The sequence below is a fragment of the Penaeus monodon genome, chromosome 17, assembly GCF_015228065.2.
Source record: "Penaeus monodon isolate SGIC_2016 chromosome 17, NSTDA_Pmon_1, whole genome shotgun sequence".
NCBI classification, from domain to species: domain Eukaryota; kingdom Metazoa; phylum Arthropoda; class Malacostraca; order Decapoda; family Penaeidae; genus Penaeus; species Penaeus monodon.
Genome location: NC_051402.1, coordinates 32005686 through 32015666, shown reverse-complemented (window position 1 = coordinate 32015666; position 9981 = coordinate 32005686). Strand labels below are relative to the sequence as shown.

The following is a 9981-nucleotide window of genomic DNA, read 5'->3' as shown; positions in this document are numbered from 1 at the left end:
AGAGAGAGAGAGAGAGAGAGAGAGAGAGAGAGAGAGAGAGAGAGAGAGAGAGAGAGAGAGAGAGAGAGAGAGAGAGAGAGAGAGAGAGAGACAGAGAGAGAGAGAGAGACAGAGAGAGAGTCGGCTTAATGCACTGGGGGAGGGACATTACTGTTAAATATATGTCCACTTCAGCTATGCATCATGTTGGTGACTCTGCGGAATCTCAACTACTCAATGTTACCGGATACTCATAAATACTCAAATTTCACCCTATACTGAGTATACATAAAACTCTAAGGTACTCACGAATACTTAAAACTCACCTCATGTTGATGAGTATCCCGCCGATCGTCCCCACCGACAGGAAGGCCTTGATGATGATCATGACGACGTTGTACAGGAAGAAACCCGAGCACGTTTCGCGACAATGGCCGAGGGTCACGCTGGCGGCCGGGCTGCCGCACCTGAGGGGCAGGGGAGTCAGGGGAGGTCGGAGGGTCAGTGGAGAGGAGAAAGATGGTAAAGGGGGGAAGAAGAGGAGGAAGAAAGTGTCGAAGCAGAGATGGAGAAGAAGGAGGATGGGAGGTTGGGGAGAATGTGAAGGTGGAGAACGAAGAACAGGAGATGGATAATGAGAAGTAAAAGTAAATGGAGAATCATAAGTTGATGAAGCAAAATAATGAGAAAAAGAAATGAAAAAGAAGCAGACACCGAAGACAAAAAAACAAGAGGAAAAGATCAGCGTAATCACTCCCAAAAATGTGATAAATATATCAAACCCCTGCATTATTACATATCAAGAAAAGAGGCCCTGGCAGCATCAATAACACCATTAAGCAACGACTACACCGCCAGCTTCATCACACCAACATACGTGCAATTGAAGAAGTCGCTGCCCGGCCCCGCGCCCCCGATGTCGGGGCATCCGGCGTGGCACGGAGAGAAGTACGTGAGCCGGATGGGTCCGTCGCGCACGCACACGGGCACGAACTCCTGCTGACTGCACATGCAACCGCCGCTGCAACCTCGGTACAGGTCGATGCTCCTGGGGTGGGGACGGGGTAAAGGGGGGAAGGAAGAAAGAGGGAGGAGAAGGGGGGAGAGGGTAGGGGAAGGGAGAAAGAGGGGGAGAAGGGTAGAGTGGGAAGAGGAGAGATTGGGGGAGGGGGGAATAAGATAGGTTGGAGGAAGGAAGAATATAAGGAGGGGGAGAGAAGAGGAGTGGGAAGGAAGAAGGGGGGGAGGAGATCGGGAGGGGAAAGGGGGAGAGTAGGAAGGGGAGCGAGGTGGGAAGGAGGGATGAGGGAGAATTAAGAAGAAACGAAATGGAGAAAGGGAGAGAAAAATGCTTGGATGAGCGATTTTTCTTTGCTGATATTTGTCACTATAAGAGATTATCACCCCATATTGAGAGACAAATAGATTGGCAGACAGATAGAGGATTCAAATTCACCAACTTATTTATTTATTTATTTTTTTATTCACTCTTATATTCCTATATTTATTATTTTACCTTTTTATCCTTTATCTTAATTTATTATTATTATTATTATCATTATTATTATTATTATCATCATTATTATTATTATCATTATCATTGTTATTAGTATTATTAATATTACCATTGTTATCATTGTTGTTGTTGTTATCATTATTATTATTAATTCTATCATCATCATAACTATCATTATCAGCACAGTCCTCGTTATCGTCACAATCACTATCATTACTCCGAGCACCTCCGCTCCCGCACGCACCTCTTATCCACGGACAGGATCCCGGGCAAATCGTCGTTGAAATCGCACGAGATGGACATGAGGCCGAAGAGGGACAGCATGTACAGCGCCAGTGAGCCCGAGACGGTCAGGGCTACGGTGCGGGCGGCCGGGCGGAAGCGGCGGATCCACACGCCCCCGCCCACGACGCCCAGGATCACGGACGTGGTGCCGGAGATCCCTGTGTGAGGGAGAGGGGAGGGGGGAGGGGGGGGAGGGGGGAGGGAGGGAGGGAGGGAGGGAGGGAGGGAGGGAGAGAGGAGGAGGAGGGAGGGAGGGAGGGAGGGAGGGAGTTAGGGATGGAGAGAGAGAGAGAGAGAGAGAGAGAGAGAGAGAGAGAGAGAGAGAGAGAGAGAGAGAGAGAGAGAGAGAGAGAGAGAGAGAGTGAGAGTGAGAGATATATTATATATATATATATATATAAACTATATAAAACACGTTTGTTTATATTCTTTTTCTTTCATTAACGCTTTCCTCTCGCCTTCCCTATCCATTTCCTTTTCTTCCTTCCAATTAATCCCCTCCCTTATTTCCCTTCATTCTTCTCTAACAGCCCACCCTCACTTCCTAATTTCTCCTTCAGTTCTCATAACATTTGCCCATTTCCTCATGGACATACAAGGATCAATAATAATTTGTTTTTATCATTATTTAATATTATTATTCTTTTGCAGAGTAAAGTTGGCCGTATTGCCTATGTGAATTTGTTTACCAATAAAAACTGTAATGTTCGATTGAGGAAGTGATTCTACAATCCTTTCTAGAACAGTTTCGTCGTTTACTAATAAAGCCGTAAAAACGATTTATGTTACTTAATCGTCTGATTCCTTTCATTCTTGCATTCGGGTAATCGCTGTCGTCTCATTCCATTCACTTTTGACTTTGCATTGTACAGATACTTGGACTCCAGCTTAGGTTAGTCAAGTTCTTGTGATATATAAAGCCAAAAATGAACTGAATCCGACTCAGGCATACAAACAGTTCATCCAGTAAAAGAAAATGATCCGCTTCATCATTAATCAAACGTTATAACTCGTTAATTAACTGCTAGTTTGCGATGGAAACAGAAAGAAATGAAATGCCTGTTTGATAGACGTAATGAATTATATTCATCTTCGAAGTTCTATACCGGCACCACAATACATATCTATCAGTGCTGACGACACAAACTTCCATGAAACGAACCCCATCCCTATCTCTCCCTTCTCTGCACTGTAACTCATTCCTCTTCATCCCTTCCATGCTTCATTACTGCCACAATCCCCTTCTTATTGCTCACCATTCATTTTTTAACCCTTCTCTTCTTTCCCTATCCTCCATCATTCTTCTTATTCCTATTCCTTATTCCTCCACTTCCTTGTCCAACCTTCCTCGTTCCCTCTTCCCTCCCTTCCTTTTCCTCTACCTCCTCACAAATCCCTGTTCCGCATTTTTTCTCCTCCATTCTTCCTCGTCACTCCTCATTCCTTCTAACTTACCTGTGAATAGCGACGCCTTGGCTTTGCTGGTCCTAAACTGGTGCTCGAAGTACTTGGGGAGCCAGAAGAACAGTCCCGCCGCTCCCATAAGGGCGAAAAAGTCGGCCAAAGCAAGGAATACGACGACCTTATTGCTCAGAATCCTCCCCATGGCCACGCGGAGCTCTGTGATTGGAGGAGGTGGAATACGATGATGAGAATGAAGATGATGGCCGTTAATTATTAATAGTGATTTATGACGGCGAAAAGAAATAAAGCTAGTGTACCTCACCTTGAACAGGACTCGTTTTCGTTTCTAAATCTGTTTTCGTAATCTCTCCTGCACTCTCATCTCCCGATTTCTTCTTTAGACTCGAATCGCGGCCTCCTCCTCCTTTCCTTTCCTTTTCCCCTTTTCTCCCGTTCCCCCATTCCGTTCTTTCACGCCTCCGTTTCGGTCCTTGGTTCTCGGCTGTTCCAGATTATCGCAAGGGACGACGGAAGTGTGGATAATTCCCGGATCCGAAAGCGGGTCCGACAGATGGCGTTGCTGCGCGTCGCCATTTTGTTGTTCGGCGCCGCATTCGACTGATGTTTTCTTCTTCATTTTTCTGAAAGACGAAATTTTTTAGCCTTTAGTTCTTGGTTTTAATAAATTTTGAATTATCTTATTGATCTTAATATTGTCTCTAGTTGTGATTTTTTTTGTTTTTCAGTCAGGGATCCGGATGAACGAATCTTTATCTTGATGAGGATGAGGATGGTGATTAGGACAAAAAAAAAAAAAAAAAAAAAATAATGGTTAAAATAGTAAATGAAATAATAACAATATGATTTTTACTATTGTTATAATTACAATCATCATAATCATCAATATAATAATTGCTGTGAAAGCAAATAGTACAATTAATAAGCTTAGAGTAAAGTTTGCCCAAGACAGGTAGTAGCAACGAAAGCAACATGAAAGCGATGAATAATAACGGCAATAGCGATAAAACTAACATCACCAACAGTAAGACTGACAACACTAAAAGCAGAAAAAAAAAAAAATAGAAACAATAACAATAATAATGATAATAATGAAAACAATAATAATAAAAAAATAATAACCATGATAATAATGCGCAGATAGCATTACTACCACAATCACCTGGGAAACAGAGCGACCACGAAGGCGAAGATGAACATGAAGGAGGAGAAGACGAGCGGCCCGACCCACCAGGCGCCCACCCAACGCGGGTCGCTCGGCAGAATACCTGTGGGAGGGAAAACTGGATAAAGCTTACGGGAAACAAACAAACAAACAAGCATGGCGAAGCTGATTTGGTTTGTTCTAAGCAATACGTTTTTTAGAAGAGAGGGTTTCACGAAAGGTATAAAAGGTTTTACTGGTTGTTTGAAATGAGGCTTTATGTATGGGATTAAGCCATAATCTAGTTGGCAAACGAAAGCCACGGGTCCTCTTGACTGGGTTATATATTGTTCTTATGCTTCTTTTATTTACACCAAGTGTATTAACAGTTCACATTCAAAGGTATTCTGCATGGAAATGTAAAAAAATGGAGATTATAGTTTAATCTCCCTTCGAAAAGGATTGGAGAACTTATTCACGTGTATCACATTCTGGACAACACCGCGCTCGAGTGAAGCCAATTCATTATTGCACTGTTTTCTGGCAAATGAAACTTAAGGAGAAACTCGTGAGAGCACACATAGAGTACAACAAGCAGTAAAAACGGTTAGCACAAGCTAAATGTATTTCATATTAGTATGTAACTAATAAAACTGTGTGAATAGGTGAATAGCTAGCATGCAGAGGTAGGTCAAACCGCTCACAGGAACAGCTTCACTGAGGAAATAATCACCTGCTAATACTCCTGATGCTAATCAGAACGTGATATGTGGAAAATCCTTTAAACTTTCGTTTCCATTTTTTATATATATATATTTCACCAAGTCTAGTTATAGTCGTGACCACATTTAGTGCGAATAAATAGAGAATTACCTGAACTTTTCAACCATTTCAACTTAGAAACAGAAACACCACAACAGATCACTCAAAACAACAAGTTCAGCATCGATAAGCCTCATCTTACCTTCTAACTCTCCACGTATTTCACACGCAGGTAGTTACTCACCGTGATTCTGCCCAGGGAGGACGTAGATGTTCAGAGCAAAAGCAGAGAGAGAAAAGCCTATGAAGGGGCCGACAATACCCAGGGTTGTGGACATGGCTGTGGGGAGGGAGGGGGCACGGTTAGTGGCTTTCGGTTAAAATTATATATCTATTATTATTCTGTTTTGTTTAACCTGTTCATTTGGTTGAATTGCTTTAGTTTATTCATTTATTTATTCATTTATTTTATAATGTGTTTATGTTGTTTTCTTATCTGAACATTACATTTCTTCGTATATACTCCATGTTAATATTCCCGTATCTCGTTTATATTTCTTAAGCAGTTTAATTCACTTTAAAAATATTTTGCTCATATTTTATTTTGCTCATATTTTATTTTCTCTTATCCTCTTGCTTTCTTTATCTTTTATTTAATCATTACCGTTTTATCATTTACAGTAGTTTATTTAATTTCTTATTCACTTTTTAACTAACCTTTTCTTTTTCTTTTGGATTTATTTTATTCAACATCTAGTTATTTGATTTCTATTTGTAAATGTTTCATCTTATCCAAGACGTATATGTAAAGTTTAAAAACATGAATTTGTTAAGTTTACATTTTCCATTTCACGTTCATTCTAGATATTATCCTATAATAGTAGTGATAGTCAGTGTTTGCATTTTGGATTAGTCTACCTTAAAATACTACTAATTTTCTATGGAGAAAAGTTTTTTTTTTCTGCCTTCGACAATAACTGATCAAATTGACCTACAGTCGTAATTTATCTATTTCAGCGTTGCTAATTATAAGTATATTGCACTGACAATAAATAAGTTTTTACTATGAAATATATCATGAACATACAGTACTGGATTTGTAACCCAATTTATTGCTGATCGTTTCCAAAACTTCCAACTGAAGCTTGACAACACACACACACACACACACACACACACACACACACACACACACACACACACACACACACACACACACACACACACACACACACACACACACCACACACCACACACGCACACACTCACTCACTCACGCACGCACGCACGCACGCACGCACGCACGCACGCACGCACGCACGCACTCCCTCACTCACTCACTCACTCACTTACTCACTCACTCACCCACTCACTCACCCACTCACTCAACTCACTCACCCACTCACTCACGCACTCATTCACTCACTCACTTACTCAGTCACTCATTCACTCACTCACTTACCCACGCACTCATTCACTCACGCACTTCCTCACTCACGCAACTCACTCACTCACGCACTTTCTCACTCACTCAACTCACTCACTCACGCACTCCCTCCCTCCCTCCCTCACTCACTCACCCACTCACTCCCACCGCACTCATGGCAATATCCACACAATAAACAATGCGTGATGTAAACTCCACCGAAATAGACGGGCGAGTCCTTCTTCCTGATGCTGTCGTCCAGGTAAGAGGATCCCAGGGTGAAATTGAGAGCGCTGCCGACGCCTGCAAGCAACACATGGCCCGTGAAAAGGCAGCAGTTTTCAATATCGCAAGAAGCTGTTGACTGAACTGTATCTTGCTTATCTTGCCTTGGTCGATATTATGTGATTTTCTCAAAGAACTTTTCTTTTTTTTAGATTAGACAATTGATGCAATATTATGGACACAAATAAGTAAAAAAAAAAATGTGTTTATACATAATACATATATGGAGAGATAAAGAACAAGAGAGGGGAAGAACGAGAGAGAGAGTGAGAGAGAGAGAGAGAGAGAGAGAGAGAGAGAGAGAGAGAGAGAGAGAGAGAGAGAGAGAGAGAGAGAGAGAGAGAGAGAGAGAGAAGAGAGAGAGAGAAGGAGAGAGAGAGAGAGAGAGGAGAGAGAGAGAGAGAGAGAGAGAGAGAGAGAGAGAGAGAGAGAGAGAGAGAGAGAGAGAGAGAGAGAGAGAGAGAGAGAGAAGAGAGAAAGAGAGAGAAAGAAAAGAGAGGGAGAGAGAGGAGAGAGGAGAGAGAGAGGAGAGAGAGAGAGAGAGAGGAGAGAGAGAGAGAGAGAGAGAGAGAGGGAGAGAGAGAAGAGAGGAAGAGAGAGAAGAAGCGAGAGAGAGGAAGAGGAGAGAGAGAGCGAGAGAGAGAGAGAGAGAGAGAGAGGAGAGAAAGAGAGAGAGAGAGAGAAAGAGGAGGAGACGAGGTTCGGAGAGAGAGGAGAGAGAGGAGCAGGAAGTGAGAGAGAGAGAGAGAGAGAGAGAGAGAGAGCGAGAGAGAGAGAGCGAGCGAGAGGAGAGAGAGCGAGAGCGAGAGACGAAAGCACGAGGCCCCCTCCGTCTCCCGAGGGAGCCGGGGGAGCGCGGGCACCTTTGAGCGAGCGCCCCAACAGGAACAGGACGAAGGCGAAGGTGTTGGAGAGGAAGCACGAAGTCTCCGCCTCGACCTCCAGCCTCGAGAAGGGCGAGAGGCGCGAGGTCGAGGGCGAGGTCGAGGGCGGGGAGGCCAAGGGGCGAATGGCTCGGGCCTCTTCAGGAGAGCAGAACTTCCGGCTGTCCTTCAGCTGGCCGGATTCTGCCGAAGGCGAAGCGGGTTACTGTCTCGTTTGGAACTGAACACAGCATTTTAATTATTGCCTTTATATCTACTTTTACTATCATTAATCATCATCATCATCATCATCATTATTATTATTATTGTTATTATTATTATCATTATTACTATTATTATTATTATTATTATTAGTAGTAGTAACACTATTATCATTATATTAATTATTCTTATCATCAACATCATCACTATTATCATCATTAAATTACCATTACCATTATCATCATCATTATTACTATTACGATCATTACTATCATTACTTTTAAAAGCATTATTATCATTATCTTAATTACTATCACCATTATTAACATTCGAACTCCTCTTTGTGAAATGCGAAATGTTTGAGGAGAGAGGGAATATAATCCGTTGCAAAAAATCCAAAGCTCTACAGAAACTTCCCAACCGATATAATGCAGCGTCTCACCCGACAGCGTGGGCGGCGGGTAGAAAAGGATAGCGGAGAAGATGGCCAAGGTGCCCACGCCCGAGAGGAAGCCCCCGAGGGCCATCCAGCGAGGTCGATTCCCGCGGCCTCCGAGGAAGCTCAGCACCATCGACAGGATGATGGGTCCTGGGGAGAGGGGGGCAGGGAAGGGAAGGGAGGGGGGGTCGGAGGGGGGGCGGAGGATGGGGAGGGGAATGGAGGGTTTCTTAAGATTTTTTTCAGGTGGAGGGCATAATGGCAGCATGTCACAATAAGTGCATACTTGTATAAATGTGAATTCCAGAGGGAGCATATGCGCATACGTACACACACACACACACACACACACACACACACACACACACACACACACACACACACACACACACATATATATATATATATATATATATATATATATAATATATATATATATATATATATACATATATATTTACAATACACATGGCTGTGATTCAAATCGAAAGTTAAACAAACAGATTTTTACATCTACATCTACATTCAACATATAAAAATGGTGACAAAATTCCCATAATATACATATATATATATATATATATATATATATATATATATATATATATATATAATATATATATTATATATATAGTATAATATATTAATATATATATATATATATATATATATATATATATATATCATTATATAATAATAGATATATATATATTAATATATATAATAATATATATATATATATATATATATATATATATATATATATATATATATATATATAATATATATATATATATATAGAGAATGCTATAGAACTGTAGACAAACTCACCTAAATTCATCACTTCTGAAATAAACCAAATAAACATAAAACAGACATGCCCTTGAGATGACCTACCGATTTCGCTGAAGAGAATGATGTAACCAACATCTTTGCTGGAGAAATGGAAATGTTTCTCAAAGGACGTTGTGCTGCCCATGAAAAACGTCACTTCTGCGCCTCCGAGGATGTTTAAGATGCAGTAAACGACAAGAAAGGTCCGTGGTTGGGCGCAGCTGGAGGAGAGAGAGGAAAGGGAGGAGGAGGATGAAATATACAATAAGGATGGTGATGATAATTGCGGTTTTGGGGAAGTCGCGATGACACATTTCAGTTTTGTATAGTGCTTTAGTGATAACCAGTTCTGGAAGTGAGTTGTTATATTGGGAATGTTTACAGCTAAATAATAATAATAATAATAATCATAAAACAAATAGATGTTGAAGGAATTAAGTGATTATGACGAAGTAAATAATACTAATATTGTTCTATTTTTCTCTTTATCCATTATGGTGTTTGGCGGTCTGTAGTGGTTGTTGTAATAAACGACTGATTATTATTATCATATTACGTCCGTATCAAAGTTGCTTAAAATGGCTGTAAACTTTGCCACTTATGATTAAAAATATGATGAAGAGTAACTTCCTAATTTGCATATATTTTTGCACCATTACTTGTATGTTATTTATAGAAAAAAAAAAAAAAAACCAAGATCTCTAACATTCTGGAAGAGTTCACCTTAAATTATCTTCATTTTCTATGAGTGACGTTAATTGATCAATTGTAATTCTTGATTCAGTGTATTTTCGGTGAATATAT

The 9981-nt window shown here is 40.9% G+C and overlaps 1 pseudogene; it reads right to left on the bottom strand.

Annotated features, from left to right (window-relative positions):
* Positions 1-891: 891 nt before the first annotated feature.
* The window catches only part of LOC119583661, a 46336-nt pseudogene continuing 37246 nt past the window's right edge, over positions 892-9981 (bottom strand).